Source organism: Chionomys nivalis, chromosome 14 (genome assembly GCF_950005125.1).
Source record: "Chionomys nivalis chromosome 14, mChiNiv1.1, whole genome shotgun sequence".
NCBI lineage: Eukaryota > Metazoa > Chordata > Mammalia > Rodentia > Cricetidae > Chionomys > Chionomys nivalis.
Genome location: NC_080099.1, coordinates 65,376,340 through 65,395,932, shown reverse-complemented (window position 1 = coordinate 65,395,932; position 19,593 = coordinate 65,376,340). Strand labels below are relative to the sequence as shown.

At 39.8% G+C, this 19,593-nt stretch overlaps 1 protein-coding gene across 1 annotated transcript in view; it reads right to left on the bottom strand.

Annotated features, from left to right (window-relative positions):
• Chst9 (carbohydrate sulfotransferase 9) overlaps positions 1–19,593 on the bottom strand; it is a 265,911-nt gene that overhangs the window by 222,902 nt on the left and 23,416 nt on the right. Inside the window, exon 2 of the mRNA XM_057789030.1 lies at positions 8,541–8,756. The gene's annotated coding sequence lies outside the window, so the exon portion shown is untranslated. The remainder of the gene's footprint in view (positions 1–8,540; positions 8,757–19,593) is intronic.

The window sequence follows — 19,593 nt, the reverse complement described above, 5'->3', positions numbered from 1 at the left end:
AGGACACAGCACACAAGGCCATCAAATTACCGAGGCCTGGGTGATTGAGAATTCATATTCAATTTGAAAGATGAAATCGGTGCATGGCAAGGGAAGGCAACAGGTAGATCCGTCACTGAGTGCAAGGCCTCCTCCTTTGGAAAGCCTGCATGTTATCAGAAATCATGATCATATATAAGCACACACACACACACACACACACACACACAGAGATACAATCACCATGAACTGAATTTCCGAACAGAGTAGGTATGGGAGAGGAAAGTTCACGGACACATACTTTAGGATGAGTAGTGACACTCAAGCTGCACACTAGAGTCTACTGGAAAACTCAGCCATGCAAACAGCCAAGGAATTGTGTTCTAGGAAGAGGAGAAAAGGAGTAGAGGACAGAATAACCCTGGCATGAGCAAGCGTGGCAATGTCCAGGTGAAGACAGCAGGGGTGAGCGTCTATTTGAATTTTAAAACGTTGGCCACACTAAACTAAATCAGGGGAAACAATTTAAATGAGAGACCTTTTTTATTTTATTATTTTTAATTAAAATTTCCGCCTCCTCCCCGTTTCCCATTTCCCTCCCCCTCCTCCCATGAATTGCCCCCTTCCCCCCTCCCCTCTCCCTCTCCCCACTCCCCTCCCCCATCCCCACTCCTTTCCCCATCCCCCCACTCCATTTTCCCCTTCCTCTCCATACTGAAGAGCAGTCCGAATTCCCTGCCCTGCGGGAAGACCAAGATCTTCCCACTTCTATCTAGGTCCAGGAAGGTGAGCATCCAAACAGGCTAGGCTCCCACAAAGCCAGTTCATGTATTAGGATCGAAACCTAGTGCCATTGTCCTTGACTTCTCATCAGCCTTCAATGTCTGCCATGTTCAGAGAATCCGGTTTCATCCCATGCTTATTCAGTCCCAGTTCAGCTGGCCTTGGTGAGCTCCCAATAGATCAGTTCCACTGTCACAGTGGGTGGGTGCACCACTCGTGGTTCTGACTTCCTTGCTCATGTTCTCCCTCCTTCTGCTCCTCATTTGGACCTTAAGAACTCAGTCCATTGCTCCAAATTGGGTCTCTGTCTCTATCTCGATCCATCGCCAGATGAAGGTTCTAAGATGATATGCAAGATATTTACCCTGAGTGAGGTATCCCAGACCCAAAAAGAGGAACATGGGATGTATTCACTCGTAATTGGTTTCTAGCCATAAATAAAGGACATTGAGCATATAATTTCTGATCCTAGAGAAGCTAAATAAGAAGGTGAACCCAAAGAAAAACGTATAGTCATCCGCCTGGATAGGGGAAGTAGACAAGATTGCTGGGCAAAAACTGGGAACTTGCGGGTGAGGTGGCATGGGGCTAAGGGGAAATGGGGTGAGAAACGTGAGAAGGGGAGGATGGGGGGAGCTTGGGGGAATGGGATGGTTGGGATATAGGAAGGGTGGATATGGGAACAGAGAAATATATATCCTAATTAAGGGAGACATCTTAGGGTTGGCAAGAGACTTGACTCTAGAGGGGCTCGCAGGTGTCCAGGGAGATGTCCCCACCTGGTACCTTGGGCAACTGAGGAGAGGGAACCTGAAATGACCCTATCCTATACTGATAAATGAGAGACTTTTTAACAAAAAGCAACTTTAGTTCCAGAAGCGATGACTGACAATAAATCCGATGCCCTTCCATGACAACATCGGCTTTGCTATGGTTCTGGCCTATAAAGAGAAAGACACACAATTTCACAGCACCATTCTCAGGATAGGCAGGTTGATTTTGGAGGCAAAAACCACACTCTTTCATCAGAGAGACTCGGGAGAAATGATATCAATCCAATCTAGAAGGAAACCTTTGGAGACTAAAACTAAGAGAAAGAGTCTGAAGAGAAAGCAGACTCCTCAGAGTTCATAGGAAGCACAGAGACTGTGAAAACCCAAATCGGCTTCCGAGAGAAAAGAGCGAGGTAACGGTCTTCCGCCTCATGTGTCGGAGGTTTGTCTTTTGCTTTCATACTGAAAAACTCCGGAGAAATAACTTGAAATTGGTGTCTGTTGAGCGTTGGGAAAGAAAATGTCTCCATCTTGCTTTGTTTATCTTGATATGGGACATAGGATATGAACGGGACTTGACATACTGAAAACTATATCACCAGAGTCCCACAGAAACAGACAGCAAGCATTGTTTTCTTTTGAAATAGTCTTTCACTATATAGTTCAGACTAGCCTTGGACTCATTATGTAGGTAAGGCCAAAATCAAACTTAAAGTCCTACTGCCTGAGCCTTCAGAGTGTTGGGATTATTAGGCCTGTAGCACCATGTCTGAAAGTGGCAGTAAGTTTTGATAAGGTGAGACTGTGACTGTTTGCTCAGTTAGTGCCATAGCTAGTTTTTGTCAACTTGAAACAAACCTCAACACACTTGGGAAGAGGGACTCTCACCTGGATAACTGTCTTCACTAGGTTGGCCGGTGTGGTGTGGCACGTCTATGGAACAGTTATAGTTTACGAACTAATAATTGATGGGAGTCGACTCTCCATGATGGACCTAAACCTAAATTAAAACCCTTTCCCCCTTTTCTTTTCCACAGAAGGCAAACTAAATCAGTTAGTTTGTTAGTTTACCTCCTTCCTTAGGTAAGGTTGCTGGGGCTGACTGACGACCTCATACACATTTAACATAGGCTGTCATCACTCATCCTAAATCCAGCCTAGGCAAGAATTTAGTTAGATGAATATTTTGTTGTTGTTTGTTTTTTTGGTTTTTTTTTGTTTGTTTGTTTTGTTTTTTGAGACAGGGTTTCTCTGTGGCTTTGAAGCCTGTTCTGGAACTAGCTCTGTAGACCAGGCTGGTCTCGAACTCAAAGAGATCCACCTGCCTCTGCCTCCCGAGTGCTGGGATTAAAGGCATGCGCCACCATCGCCCGGCATATGAATCTTTTGTAGATATTTATTATAACATATAGCAAAATAATTGATGTTAGGTTTTAATAATGCTAACTCCTAAACTAAGTACAGATGTTAATTCTTGTTTGGTGAAAATCAAAACAAAACTGGTAGACGGCTGAGAAAATATGTATATTTAAAGATATAAAATCAGAATTAGTGTCTTTATAATACACATGTTAAACAGCATCATGCAGGAGCTAAAATGATTGATTGGTCTTGAATATAAATGCTTAGAGGAGGTTTACAAAGGCGTTCATAATTGATGTCTTAGGAAATTCAATTTGCAAAGGTTGAAACTAAGCTTCATAGTGGAATATTTCAGAAAACTAAATAATGAAAGTTGTCTGGTGAGATTCAACTTAGGGTCACCTACTTTGAATTTACAATATAGGTGTGACCACTTCAGTACTTGACAGTGAATCTCATACATGTGTGATTTAGGCAAGTCGCACACTTGTACTGTAAAATGAACATAGACAGAAGTTATTATTTCTGAGAGTATCTGTATTATCTCTTTCACGAAATGGTTTAAACATCTGAGGCTTTGTGCTCTATGTAAAAGGTCATACTGTGTGATAGAAGGGTCAGAGACTCGGGAAGAGGGAGGTAGCACAGGTCAGAGTCCCAGTTCCTACTAACTAATACAGGGAACTCATGAAGGATGCCATTACAAACCAACGGATGCCTCGGGAGTGTGGAACATGGTCCTTAGCGACACTGAAACAAGTCCAAGGGAACCTTTGGCTAGGGTATTGAAAAACCAACATACACATTCTTTATTCCCCTCCATGGCAAGGCGGTGGAGCGCCTGCCACACAGTAGGCTCTGTGCTATTGGAAGGGTGTGCTGGAGTAAATTAGTCAGGGTGATTGATCTGCAGAGTGATGGAAGAAAATGAAGTTAGAGTTGAGCTCTGAAGATAAGGCTTGGGGTGTGGGACACAGGTCTAGGTTCTGAAGCTCTGAGCATGGAGTCAGCAAGGGGACTGGTCTGGTAGATTTACCAAACTCATGGCTTCCACAGATAACAAAGTTCAAGTCCAGGCAGCTAGAAGTAGTGAGGATTTTTTTTTCCCTGGTGGGGAATCTTTAGACGTATTCTCTTGGTCCCAACTTATTATTTTGTCCTGTAATGGAGGGCCCTTTTGCTTTTTGTCACAATAGATTGTCCTTGTGTACCAATGTGTTGGCTAGCCACACTGGACCACTTTTCCCCCATACTATCTATGAGGTTTAGTGTCCTCAAGAAAAGGGATTATCCCCCTGGGTCACTGTAATAGCCTTGCATTTACCACATTGTGTGGCACCTGCAGTTGTGAGGTCCTCAGGACATACTGCTGACTTCAGGGGTGGCTTCTGAAGGCTGGAGATGTGGCCAAACCATGATCCTCCCTGCAAACCATCCTGTCATTGCCCTTCCAAATTTCACATGAGCAGCCAGACTTGCCTGACATTGAATAGATTCTACAAGCCATTCCCAGAGCCAGGACTGAGGATTTTATTTTTACTTTTTAAGTTTTTTTCTTAATCAGTTAAGGTACAAGGTTGGGTAGCATCCAGTCTCCTGAGCTGTAACTGAGTCTTAATTATACACTCAGAACAGGCTAGTGTGGATGCCTGGCTTCATTCCGCTAAGGATAACAGGCTGCAGCCATGAACTGCTGCTTCCCGGCACCATGCTTAGTGCCTTGCAAACACAGGTTTCTCTAAGCTTAACTAAGACCTTCTAAGCAGGTGTCTCATTTTCCTATAAAGGTAGGGTCTCATTGGAATGGCATCTCATCCTATGGCCTCATTATTCCATAATTAATTTTTTCTAACAGTTCTTCTTCTGAACAGCATAGATTAAGTTTTTATCCACTTTATTACTAACTACATGGAAAATGCTATCCCCATTTTATAGGTGACAAAACTGAGTCTCAGAAAAGCTAAGAAATATGCTCAGGTCACGGCTAAAGAGAAGGGCATGAGTCAGACAGCTGAACTCCTCAAAACCTTTCTGAATGGAAAATGTGTGCTCTTAACTGCAAAAAAGGTATAAAAATAAATTCATAAGAACACCAGAAAAACACACAAATGAATGTTTTAAGTTAGATATTAAAAATGGGGTTGTGAGAATGGCTGAGTGGATAAAACACTTGCTGAAGATGGAGCTTGAAGATGGAGGGGAGATTCTCGGAACCCACATAAAAAGCCAAGTGGAATGAATGGTGGTCGAAACCGCAATCCCAGCATTTGGGAGGTTGAGTAGGGGTGATTTCGGCAAGCTGGCTAACCAGACTAGCCAATCCAGGAACTACAGGGTCAGCGAGAATGCAGCCAGTGATAGACGAAGATGAATGCAGCCAGTGATAGACGAAGATGTCTGTGTTCTATCCCTGGCCTTCACAGGCATACACACACCACGCACATGAACCTTCACATACGCTTGTACCCACATACACAAGAATGTGTCTATGCACACACATGCACACTACACAACCTTCTCAGACACTTGTACCTACATACATGTAAACATGCATATGAACACACATGTACACTTCACATACCTTCACAGACACTGTACCCACATATACGTGAACATGTATATGTACATCACACATGCACACTACACACACCTATACACATGTGAACATACATATATATATGCACACACATGTACACTACATTAACCTTCACAAACACTTGTACCCACATACACAAGAACGTGTCTATGCACAACATGCTCACTACACAACCTTTACAGACACTTGTACCTACACTACATACACATATAAACACGCAAATTAAATGTTTGAAAGAAGGAAAACAAGGGCACCATAAGACTGTCTATCATATGAGACAAGTTTTCATTTCTCTGTCACCTGACTTCCCCTTCATTTCCAGAAGACTATCCAGCATGTCAGAGTATTTGAAAAAGAGTTCGTCTGGGATTCTAAAGTATTTTATCTCCTTAGGAAAAACACGCAGGAAAATCAAGGAAGTATAGAAATCAGTCTATAGTTTCCATTTCAAATGCCTCAAGCAAAAATGTGAAGAGAAGCTAGGCATTCTCTGATAAAACTGAAGTGCAAATGAGGCCAAACATCTGCATTCCTAAACACCTGCTTCACCTGTGGGGAGCTTCAAAAGCTGGAGCCAGCTCCTCCTGTAAGGTGTGTGTGTGTGTGTGTGTGTTTGTGTGTGAGAGAGAGAGAGAGACAGAGACAGAGACACAGAACCAATGACAGAAAGAGATTTAAGTGTCCAAAAGACAAATATTTTTTCAAGTTTTGTTTTATCAAAGCATGTATTTAGATTTTTTAGGTTTAAAAATGATTGCATTTAAAATATCTGATGTCCCCAATGTTATTTAAAATGGATACCAAATATGTAGGTACCTACCCATGTAGAAATCTACATACTCTATGGGGACAGCTTCAGCATGAAGACACCTCCACACAAGGTCTTCATGAAGATTCTAGCGTGTAGCAGAGTTCAGGAATATATGCCTTCCATGTTGCTTCATTTACTGGTGTTAAGAACTCTAAAGCATTTTACAGATGCGGTGCACTGTTCACACATGCACCTAATTACTCTAGGACTGCTGATAGATAACAGGACTCGTGTATGGGTCGCACTTTGGGAACGCATGGCTTCATAAGGATAGACAACTCCCCTCACTTTGTCTGCTAACTGGGGTAACAGGAATCCAATCCTGCTGTGGTCCTTATAGTGGCATAATCAGGGTACAGGCCTGGGCTTTTCCTCCATACAAATGCTTTGAAACAAGAGCTTTTGGGTAAGTGGTTCATCTTCTGAAGTCTCACTTCCCTTCTACAATAACCCATCTACTCAGATATTAGGAGGACTGGAGAAAGTTTATATCAACATATGGTGCTTTTTAAGCTCTCAACTAAATAAAGGGCTATGGGCACATGCTGTGACATGCACTTTATTTTTTAATTTTTAATTAATTAATTGTGTGTGTGTGTGTGTGTGTGTATACCCAGACACATGTGCCATATGTGTCTGTATGTGGAGGTCAGAAAATAATACTGTGGAGTTGGTTCTCTCCTTCCATCTTTATGTGGGTTCTGGGCATTGAATACGGGTCCCTGGCTCTGAGGTATATTTTGTTTGTAGGCTGTTGCCACATGACTGTCTCTTAGTACATCTTGTTCTTTCTAACAGACTAAGCTAATTTATCTCATACAGTAATCTCTCTATATGAATATATTTTCTTTATTACTGGAGACTGGTGAAGCTCTCCACAAGTTGCAGGCAGTTGTGATGTTTGCAGGTCCATAAGAACGATATCTTCTCAAGTTTTCCTCTTCCGTTGCATTCCAGTCTACAGAGCTCCAGTCTAGGCTTGCATTCAGTACCCACCTCTGGAGGCCTCATCATGTAAGGAAATTGACATCAGGAGCTAGTTTTCAAAGAGACTTGCTTACATATTTTATCACCTGTGGCTTCATTAGATATTATACATGTGCAGAATTATTCAGTAATATGGTATCTCACAGTCATAGTTTTTACAACCCAGGGAATTAAGGATATGTGCTGGGTATGTATCATAGACTCTAGAAACAATTATAAACAACCTCTTTAACATAGGCCACCGCACAAATTAAACAGATCCAAACTGTTGGCAAAGGTAAAGCAAGGAAGGTATTTAAAAATGGAAATAACTTTTTAAACTTGTCACCCTGGTTACTCCATGCTGCTATTCAGTGTTGCTTAGCAGATGTTTCAAGGGCTTTTTATATAGAATATTTTTAAGTAGGTCACAAATGGAAACAAGAAATCACTTTGCTTTTACTTCATTTTTCTTAACAGTCAGAAAACAAAGTTCATTTTTCCCAAAGGAGAGAAGAGAATTTCATTAACAACCCAATTTATACATTTTTGAGATGTTCTCTAACATTTCCTTTAATAATATCGTTTTAATTATAAATACAGCACCTTTTAACAGTCACTGAATGAAGACTATACAAGATGAACCTACACATGATCTATGAACCAGATATGGCCTGTCATCTCTTTTTGTAAAGTTTTATTGAAACAAGGACTCATCTATTTGTTCACTTAGTATTAGTGGTCACTGTTTTCATATATTGTCAGTGTAATACAGTTACGATAGAAGTATTATGGCCTGCCAAGTCAAAACCGGCTTGCTATTAGGGCTTCGTAAGAAGCTGTTTCAACCTCCACTTACCAGCAAATGTATGCAGAATTTTCATGTTGATACTGAAGATAAACATAACAATTAGGAGAGATCCCCATATATTTTCCTCCTATTTAGGTTTGGTGCCAATTGGTGGGCAGATCAGAGAGGGAATAAGTTCTAAACTTCTATGGGCAGTTCGTGAAAAAGACACTGATGCTGTGCTAATGAAACCAGGAGGTTCCCCTTTGAAATGACACAAACTCCAGAATAAGCACAAAGCAAAGGGCCATTGGACTGTAAAATATTTTAAATATTTACTCCTTTTCAGAACCGGGCATTTGAGTTGTGGATGTTGGAAAGTTTCTGGCTTACCATATAACTGTCACTACCACCACATACTTAATAACAAGTTCCCATTGTGGTTCTCATTCAAAGGGAGATCATAGGTCTGCACGTTACCTGTGTGCTGTTCTTCAATCCAGACTTGCAAATACATGAAGAGCAGCAGTCCTGCTGCCCCAAACAGCAGGACAGAAAGGAAGACTTGTTTGGGGTTCATGACCACTTCAGATGGATATGTTTCTCTTCATGTCCAAATTCAAAGGCTACATGGTTTATTTCTCCATGAAGTTTCAATCTTTTCTTGATCTCTTAGGGCACATTCCTCAAAGTGACCTAGAATTCCAAACAATTCACATTGTAAATGTCTGGATTTGTGCTCAAATATGACAAAAAAGTAAGCATATGAACAGCGCTGAAGTCTCATATATGTGATAACGCACAGAAAGACAATTCTGTATTAAATACTCCCAGGAAGGAACGTGGTATCCGATCTGTGGAATACTGAATACTCTTGTCCCACCCATAATAAAACACAGCTTAACGCTGAATTATGAGAAAAGTTTGGCCAGATTTAAGCAGTTACATGTTATAAAGAGTCAAGGTATGGGTTACTTCAACATAATGGTAGGGGGCAAAAAGAAAACAGAATGGATGTTGAAGTGTGGAGAATGAGGTTTAGGATATACTTGTAGGGTTTGGAGGAAGCCCTTCAAATCACTAGTATCCGTGGACAGCGGGATGCAGGAACCACTTGGGAGAAAAGGATGCGGTATTCTCGGGTAACCACTCCCTCCTCTGAGATACTTTAGGCATCGCTAGGCTATTCACCTTTTACCCCAACACTGTGCAAATGTCATGTGGATGCCTACGGCACTCTACTATCCAGGGAACTATGCAAGGGAAAGGGCTTCAGGTTCTGCATTGATGGAGTTGTTTGTTTTTGAATATTTTGATATGTAGTTGGTGGAATCTGTGAATGAAGTCTGTACATGCACAGTACAGATGCTTGTTTTTGCCAAATATTTTCAATCACACATTTGATGAATCTATAGATAAGGAAGACTGACTTTATATAAAATTCAAAACAGGAAAGTTTAATCTAGCATTTTTCATTTAGACAAAATAACAGATTTATAAAATTTAAATGGTGAATTAACAGTCTTTGTGGGGCACAAAAAAAAATAGAAAATGCCTAGTTCTAAAAATCTCCTCCCACAAGAACATAATTAATGAAATCTACCAGAGAGCATAAAAGTTCACCTTGGCAATGAAAGATTACTTAAATATGAAACAGAAAAAAACCGATTCAAATCAGCTTTTTCTTTGAACAAACTTATTTAATTTAGTCTTAATATTATACTATGTCACACCCACTTCTGAGGTTCTAAATGAAATGTGAACATTATCCTTAGAAAAAGATAAACACTCATAAGAGCCACCACCAGATGCTGGAGTTTGTGTGACTTCCTTGAAACTCATGTGGGGACCACGGCTACCACTGAACCAGACCAGCAGCATGGGACCTCGGCTGGTGAACAACCTGGCAGTCTATGACATCCAGAGAGCCTTGATGGACACACACCACATTTTCTCTCTGGAAGAGATGCATGAATGCTTCTTTAGTGTGAAGACATTGTATATACAGCTGTGTCTATAACTCATCTCTTATCCCAATTATGACTCAGATCTTTGAGGAGAATACTGATGTATCTTAGTTAGTTTTGTTGCTGTGACAAAACACCCCAGCAAAAAGTGACTTGGGTGGGGAAGCATTTATTTCATCTGATGTCTGACAGTCTGCTCCTGATGGAAGCCAGGATAGGAGCCTGAGGAGGGATCTGGAGGCAGGGGATGAAGGAGACACTACCGAGGACTGCTGCTTCCTGGCTTGCTTTCCTTGGTGCCTTGCTCACCTTGAATTCTTTTTCCCACCTTTCTGCATTTTTTATTAAAATATCATCACATCATTTCACCATTCCCTTTCCTAAGCCCAACTCCCTCCATGTCTCCCTCAATTCCTGGCCTCTTTTTCTTTGTTATTATTACATATTTATATGCATGAATATTTAAACATAGGCTTCCGAGCCCATCTATCCTTTTAGCCATTTGGTAGTGTGCCTTTTAATTCTGCTGCAGTCACATAGTTGTGGGGTAAATTCCCAGCATTCCTTTTCTTTGGCAACATTGAGACCATGAACATTGACTGGCACCTTCCCAGTACCTTGCTGTCAGCCTCTGAAGCTATCTTTTTACTTTCTAGTTCCTTCGCTAAATGGAATCAGCAGTAATTTGTTGTTTTTGTTAAAGATTTACATATTTTTATTTTGTGTGTGCAAGTGTTTGTCTACATATACGTCTGTGCATATGTACATGTCTGGTGCACAGAGGCCAGACGAGAGCTTGGATAACCTGAAACTGGAGTTAAAGACAATTGTTAGCCTCTGTGTGGGTGCTAGGAACCAAACCCATGTCCTGCAAGTACTTTAACCACTGAACCATCTCTCCAGCCTCAACACTGATCTCTTTTCTTTCTTTCTTTCTTTCTTTCTTTCTTTCTTTCTTTCTTTCTTTCTTTCTTTCTTTCTTTCTTTCTTTCTTCTTTCTTTCTTTCTTTCTTTCTTTCTTTCTTTACTTCTTTTTTCTCTCTTTCTCCCCTCCCTCCCTCCTTCCCTCCCTTCCTTCCTTCTTTTCTCCATCCCTCCCTTTCTCTTCTCTCTTTCCTTTGTGATGGGTCTGTGTCACTTAGCACAATGTTGCTAAGATGTGTTCAGATGGTGGTTGATGACAACGTTTCCTTCTAGTTAAGGACAAATAGCATTTTATAATTTGTGTCACCACAACTTGCTTACCCACTCTTCTGTCAGTGGACACTTGGGAGGTGCCCTTGGCATGGCTGCTGTGAAGGTGAGACACAGGCATCCTGTTGAGAGCCCCCTTGCAGCGCCACTTTTCAGCACATTTCCAGAGATTCCACTCCTGGCTCCCATGTTAGTCTGTTTCTAAGTTTTGAGGAAGCTATGGTGGCTATTCCACTTTCTATTCCTACTAGCAATGTGTCAAGCTCCAGTTTCTTTAAGTTTTCTTTTTAGGTCTGGTTTTTGTTTGTTTTCTTTGTTGTTGTTTTTAGTTTTATTTTGTTAGTCTCTCATTATGTAGGTCAGGCTGACTTTGAATTCATGATCCTCCTGCTCCAGTCTCCCAAGTATGAGAATTACAGATGTGTGCTACCATATCCTGCTCATATTCTTTGCGTTCTTGCTAATGCTCCTTTATTTGTCTTTAATTTTACTTGTTTTTCTTCTATTAATTGTCAGCCTAATGAATATGAAGTGGTATGGGTCTAATTTTCATTTTCTTAATGAGTTGGGATTTGAGCATTTTTGTGTACTTCTTGACCGTTTGCATGAACAAATGTCTATAAAAATTCTTTGCCCATTTTATTTTATTTATGTTTCAAAGACTCCTCCTTATCAACAACCACTTGCATTCTGACACACCCCAGGATCACCTGCCCTGGAGTGGAATTACCAATAGTTGTCTGGGCCCTCTCACATCAATCATCAATCAAGAAAATACCTTATAGACACACCTACAGGCCAATCTGATGGAGGCCTCAAATGAAGTTCCTTCTTCCCAGGTAACTCCAGCTTATATCAAGTTAAAAGTTAAAGACTGCTCTGAGTAATTGCAAGACCAGTTAAATGATAGTGTCTAAATATTTTTACTTTCTCTCTTCTTTTCCTTCTAAAAGTATTTCATTTTATAGTTCAGGCTAGCACCGAACCCTGGTTGCTCCTGTGCCTACCCTCCAAGTACTGAGATTAGAGTGTGTTCACCGCATGCAGCTTAGTTAGCCATTGCTAGGAAGCCAGTTTTTATACAGAGCTTGGCTTCAAAGATACTATGAAGTCAGATTTCATAGAGATGTATAAAGTACTTAGGATGATCATTTGATTAGGAAAACAATACAACCAAATACTCCAATGCATTTATGCAGAAGCAGAAAAAAATCCATCATAAGCACCCATTTTCTTTACATTTAAGTTGTAACATGGAGGGGGCCAGAATGAAATAGTCATGGTTGTTAGCACCTCAGGTCACTTGTTCAAACTGCTTTCCTCAGTCCCCTAAGGAAGCAGCCACTCTTAGTGGTTTTATCAGAACTTGGGGGGATTTTCAGTGTTTTTATTACACTAAGAAAGCGGGGTTTTTTTTTTTTCAAAGCAGGTTTTAAAGATGTTGAAAATCTGCTAATTTGATGGGTTATATTTTGCACCTATATTGAGTGAAAAATAAATATATATAGGTGTTTCAGCCATCTGCAGCAGAGAACACCTCCCAAGGGAAGCTAGAAAAGAAAATAGCTTTCTCTTCCTTTGACAACTGCAGTTAAACAATGACCTGACACATTTCTGTGTGGATAAGGAGATTCAGATACGAGGAAAACATTTAAACAAAATCTAGTACTAACAAAGAAATAGCTGTTTATAAGAAGAAATAGACTTTTACAACCTGTCTACATAATTAAACCTTATCTCAGAGGAGTAAAGGTAGAAGGAAACTTAGAAATCACAGTGGTGTCACAAACCTACGGGATGGTGGGTGTGCGAGCCCACAGAAGCACCCTTTGGGGCATTGCAGAGGAAAATTATTACCTACAATGCTGGAAATAGATTAAGAATTTGCCCTGATTTTTTCCGGAGGTGTTGCTATCCTCTCTCGTATCCTCCTGGGTGAGGAGCCAGCAGAGGAGCCATAATTGTTATTATGGCAGATGTGGGAGGACTGAGTGATTAAAGCCACAAGGCAGAAAGGCAATCTGGTGGAAAACGGAGATATCCCTTTGTTTTTCCTGCATCTCAGTCCATTCCGTTTGTTTTTCCTGCATCTCAGTCCATTAACCCAACACTGGCATGAGGAAACGGCCTCATTAAACACAGGTGAGATGGTAAGAGCAACTGTTTCGCTTTAAGCAAACCCGAAGGTCAGTCATGATGGGAACATGCACCTATTTGGAGATCATATATCTACCCCCAAGCCTGCCAGGGAAAGTGTAGGCTGTTGAAAACCAAAATTACGAAGAATTGTGCTGGTTTATGCACAAGCACTCTGTGACATTTATAAAGCTTAAGGTTTTCTGGGCTTTTCACAGTCCCCTCTATTTTCATGCGTGGACACAATGCCTTCAATTTAATTATACTTATCAACTTGTTGCTTTGAATTCAACTTGGAGGAAGGATAACAGAATAAAAGCAATTACTGTATTTTACAGTTTATTAGTAAATCCATGGTTCAAACTTGTGCGTGGTGAGGTGAGGAATGTTAACATACAGAAAAATAGTTTTTATGTCTTTGTCACTTGTTTTCTTAGAGAGGTGGTGTTGCCACAATCATGAAAAGAAGTTCAAATATAATCACTTCATGCCATTATGATCCCAACACATGAAGCTTATTCTTTTCAAACATGGAGGCCATCAACAAATGTATTTTTTGAAACTTAAGAATAGTAAAAAATTATTTATTAGAGGTGATTTGTATATGAGAAAATAATAAGTTGCTAAGTTTGGCAGACGTTCATGATTTTAGCAAGAGAGCACTAAATTATACAGGCAGTTTAGTGTAGAAGGAACCCAGACATGGGTGCTTGTCTCTTGATCTAACCTAATATTGAACCTTAGCAGTCATGTTTCCTCATCTTATCCATAGTGGCTGGATCATTCCTATCTTTTCCATCCTCTGTGTAAGCAGACCCACAGTGATGGAATACATCCAGAACTTCCCACGCTTTGACATCTTTTGTGCCTGTCCACACATTTGGGTTTTGTCTGTGCAGAGTCAGTGTCCTCACTCTCCCTCCATCTTCTCCAAATTCCTGTCAAGCGCGACTCCACCAACCCATCTTTAACCTATGTACTCAGAGACTCCTTCCTCTGTGCCCTCTTCCAGAACTGCTTGTTATCCCTAGATAGTTTCCAGTTAGACATCTTAGGTCTGTATCTCAGACCCAGATGCCCTGCTGATGGAGATAATGTTGCATGGCATAACTTATGAAAGGAGAAAATATTTTCAATTTTCTACCTTGTTTTTGGTTAGCTTTTATTTTCCCTATTCTCCCTGTCATTTGAGTTTCTTGTTCATAGTTCCTCCCTACCTTGCTTATGTGTGTGTGTGTGTGTGTGTGTGTGGTTCTGGGGATTGAACCTGGGACCTGGCACACTGAAGACAAACATTCACTGTGCCCCACTTTCAGTAACTTCCATTTTAATACTGGTTTGTATGTTTTTTAAAAAGATTCTGGCTAGTAATTTTTTTTTATATTGGCATAACAAAAACCTTCCTGCTTGTGACTTTTTCTACCTTTTATATAGAGCTGAGTTTAACTATTGTTAGCTTGGTGTTCTTCACCAAGGGTGAGATTGGCACCATGGCAGAACAGAGATCTCCCAAAGATCACTGGGTTCCAGGTTTTTGTGTTTCTGTCTCCCTCTTTCCCTAAACGTACATTGGGAACCGCATAGCTTCTGGGCTTCAGGGGACACTGCTAGTACTTGTTTCTTCATTCATATCTTTCTTCTTCTTCTTCTTCTTCTTCTTCTTCTTCTTCTTCTTCTTCTTCTTCTTCTTCTTCTTCTTCTTCTTCTTCTTCTTCTTCTTCTTTTCTTCTTCTTCCTCCCCCTCCTCCTCCTTTTCCTCCTCCCCCTACTTCTTTTTCTTCCTCTTCTTCCTCTTCCTCCCCCCTCTTCTTCTTCTTATTCCTTCGTCGTCATTGTTGTCGTTGTCATCTCCTCCTCCTTCTTTGTCGTCTTCTTCTTGATTTTTATTTTGAGGTAGTTGTGTGTTTCCCTTCTTATCTCCAGCTACCAGCACACAGGCAATGATGTACCAGATCTATCAACAGTTTGCCAACTTACAGCCTAATAGGCCCACAATTTCTATCCATTTCATGGATGTTTATTTGCTTCTGTTCCTGGTTTTGAGTCTGGTTATACCCTCAATCTCTCCTTTCCAAATTCCATGTATTATAGTTTAGTCCTGGGACTAGATTAGGGGAATAAAACATAAGCACACATTCATCTCTTTACCAGAAATTTCTATGTCATTGTTCAGGTATACTTTACTTTCTCTATAAAATCCAGATGACAGCATCTATTCTATGTATCACATAATATTAAAAATAACAAATCAAACAGAATGTGATGGTTTCAAGAAATAAGCATTAATCTTACCCTAAGACATTTTAGTAGCATCACTTAAAGTTCTTCTTGGTAAGTATGGTAAGTATGCTAAAAATAAAAATAAAACAAAACAAATATTGTGAAAATTTATTGCTGCTGTAAGCCATATTGAGGTTAAGCTGTGATATGTTTCTAATAATATTCAGTTCATTGTGGACAGGGTTATAATTAAATGGATGGAAATTAAAATCATTTTCATTGAATAGATTCTTGTGCTAACAACAAAACCCAGCAAATTTTGAATGAATAACTTAATTAAATGAAACATGTGACCTTAATGTTAATTTTAGATGAGATTGTGTGTAGTTCATGTGATACCACAGTAGGCTTAATTTACTATTTAAAAACAATCTTTTATACATTTTGAGTCTAAGGATTGAACCCACATACTCCTACACACTAAGCATGTATGCCACTTAATGACACTCCATTCCATTTTTTGATTTATTATTTATTACTTTGTCGATGATTTTAGAGGCTGATTAATATTGACTTGGTCCATTTTCCTAATATGAAATTCTGTATGCTTTTCTACATTTTCACCAAATTCTTTCTCCCTTGACAAGTGTTATTTTAAAATAACTGTTAGTCATAAATCTCATGGAATCTCATGTGTCCTGTCTGCAGCTTCCAGCAATGACAACATCTTGTGTATGCAAAGCATCATTGCCAAAATGGAAAAGTTAGGAGTGTTACTTTGGGCAGGCTACAAGTGTTTCCAGAAGAGGTCCACTTTCCATTTACAAAAGCTGGCAAACACACTATCTCCATGCTAGTAAATAATTTTGATCACAAAATGAATGTGAGTTGACAGTCAGGTAACCTTAAATAAAGGAGATCCTTCTTAGTTGTCTGCTTGAGTTCTGTCTAGCTCATCACAAATTTTCTGAACAGTGGAAGAGGAAAAAAAGAAGAGGTAGCCACAGTCAGGCAATGAGAAAGGACTAGATCGACCTGTGTTAGCTCTGGAGGAGGAAGAAGGCAACTGTATTGGTTCTAGAAGCAGAAAATCTAAAGAAACAAATTGGAAAGGAAATGGTCCAGCTGACACCTTGATTTTAGCCTGCTTCTGACTTCAAATCTATAGAAATATTACATACTTGTGTTGTTTCAAGGCACTAAATTTATTATATTTTTTGTAGCAGAAATAACAATAAAACTAGCTAAGTAAAGCACTATTCAAACACCATTTTGAAAGAATTCAGTTGGTGAGATGGCTATGAATCAGTGGAATGACACTGATAGTTTTCAAATATTTTTCAGAGGGTTCCTCAAGTTTTGTATTTTTTGGCTTATTGTGTGATTGCTCAACCATCCAGTGTATTATGTCTTCTCTTCCTTCACCAGACACTAATTTCTAGGTGTTTCTTTATTCGTATTGTTTCTGTGACTTCCCATACAATTTATTTAACAGGTACTTTCTACTTTTAGCTGTGGTAATTTAGATTTAATTATATAAAGTCTTTAACAAGACAAGGCTTTGTCTTTATATTCTTTGTTTTAAACGGAAAAGTTGTGAAGTCTTACATTCTATTATTTAATATAGTAGTTTTACCATTTAAGCAATATAACCTTTCTTTAAAGACCACATAAGGCTAAATCCAAATGCCCTTGGAATCATTTGTTTGTATTAGATGAGGCAAAACACTCAAACGGGTTATTGCTAAATGAACCATTCATTCCATACTTCAGTTTTACTTGGCATCCACACCTGGTCTAAAGATGCTTACAGCATCAAATATTTTTAAACGTTAAGCATGTATGAAGTAAAACCACTTTAAAAATGGCAATTCTACCAAAGCAATATATAGATTCAATGCAATCCCCATCAAAATCCCATCAAAATTCTTCACAGATCTGGAAAAGACAATAATCAACTTTATATGGAAAAACAAAAAACCCAGTATAGCCAAAACAATCTTATACAATAAAGGATCGTCTGGAGGCATTACCATCCCTGACTTCAACCTCTATTACAGAGCTACAGTATTGAAAACAGCTTGGTATTGGCATAAAAACAGAGAAGTCGACCAATGGAATCGAATAGAAGACCCTGACTTTAACCCACAAACCTATGAACACCTGATTTTCGATAAAGGAACTAAAAGTATACAATGGAAAAAAGAGAGCATCTTCAACAAATGGTGCTGGCATAACTGGATGTCAATCTGAAGAAGAATGAAAATAGATCCATATCTATCACCATGCACAAAACTCAAGTCCAAATGGATTAAAGACTTCAATATCAGTCCGAACGCACTGAACCTGATAGAAAAGAAAGTGGGAAGTACTCTACAACACATGGGCACAGGAGACTACATTTTTAAACTGTAATGCATAGTCAAATGTCAGTGAAGACTCCTCAAGACCACCACTAACTTTATAGAATCACAAAGATCCCATTAATCAACATACAAAGAACATATAGAATCAATTCCAGTTTACTAAGGGCACACATGAAGAAGTTCTAGACTTTGGCCACAGGAGAATGAAAAATGGCAATTTGGGTAGTCATCACTAAATAACCTGACAGGGTTATCAACAGGAAACATGTCAAACCAGCTAAGAGAAAACTGTGGATTGTTAAGGGACTTAGAAAGTCAAATGAATGATCTTTTTTGTTGTTGAAATCAATAGAATCACCTCAGAAAAGGTAAATAAAAAAATGGCTCAGACTGTAAGCTTGTGATCCACAGTGGCGAAGAACCAAAAATTACAAGTGCAAAGTAGAGTTGAAGAATACGGAAGTGACTGCTGTGTTGCTACTTTATGTAGAAGTTCCATACTTTAGGATAGATTGTCCCCAACCCTAGCTTTGTAAATGGACTTATAAGAGTATAATCTTGGCAGTAAGCACCTATGTTCCTTGAAAAAAAGTTGGCTCAAAAACGGTCTGTACATTCATCTCCTGTGAATTTGAGGCCAGCTTGGCCTGTGTGAGAACCTATCTCAAGAAACCAAAAACTGTCTCTGTCTCCTTTCCTTGCCTGATGAAGGTTAATATCCAGGAGGATGACTATATGTTTTTCTTTGGGTTCACCTTCTTATTTAGCTTTTCTAGGATCACAAATTATAGGCTAAATGTCCTTTATTTATGGCTAGAAACCAATTATTAGTGAGTACATCCCATGTTCCTCTTTTTGGGTCTGGTTTACCTCACTCAGGATAGAGTTTTCTATTTCCATCCATTTGCATGCAAAATTCAAGAAGTCATTGTTTTTTACTGGTGAGTAGTACTCTAATATGTATATATTCCATACTTTCTTCATCCATTCTTCCATTGAAGGGCATCTAGGTTGTTTCCAGGTTCTGGCTATTACAAACAATGCTGCTATGAACATAGTTGAGCATATACTTTTGTTGTATGATAGGGCATCTCTTGGGTATATTCCCAAGAGTGGTATTGCTGGATCCTGAATTTCTTGAGAAACCGCCACACTGCTTTCCAAAGTGGTTGCACAAGTTTATATTCCCACCAGCAATGGATGAGTGTACCCCTTACTTCACAACCTCTCCAGCAAAGGCTATCATTAGTGTTTTTGATTTTAGCCATTCTGACAGGTGTAAGATGGTATCTTAAAGTTGTCTTGATTTGCATTTCCCTGATCGCTAAGGCGAGGAAAGAAGACAGAGATAGTGGCCGACATTGGAGCAACTGACTGAAATCCCAAGGTCCAAATCAGGAGCAGAAGGAGAGAGAGCATGAGCAAGGAACTCAGGACCGCGAGGGGTGCACCCACATACTGAGACAATGAGGATGGTCTATCGGGACCTCATCAAGGCCAGCTGGACTAGGTCTGAAAAAGCATGGGATAAAACCGGACTCGCTGAACATAGCGGACAATGAGGGCTGCTGAGAAGTCAAGAACAATGGCACTGGGTTTTGATCCTACTGCACGTACTGGCTTTGTGGGAGCCTAGGCTGTTTGGTTGCT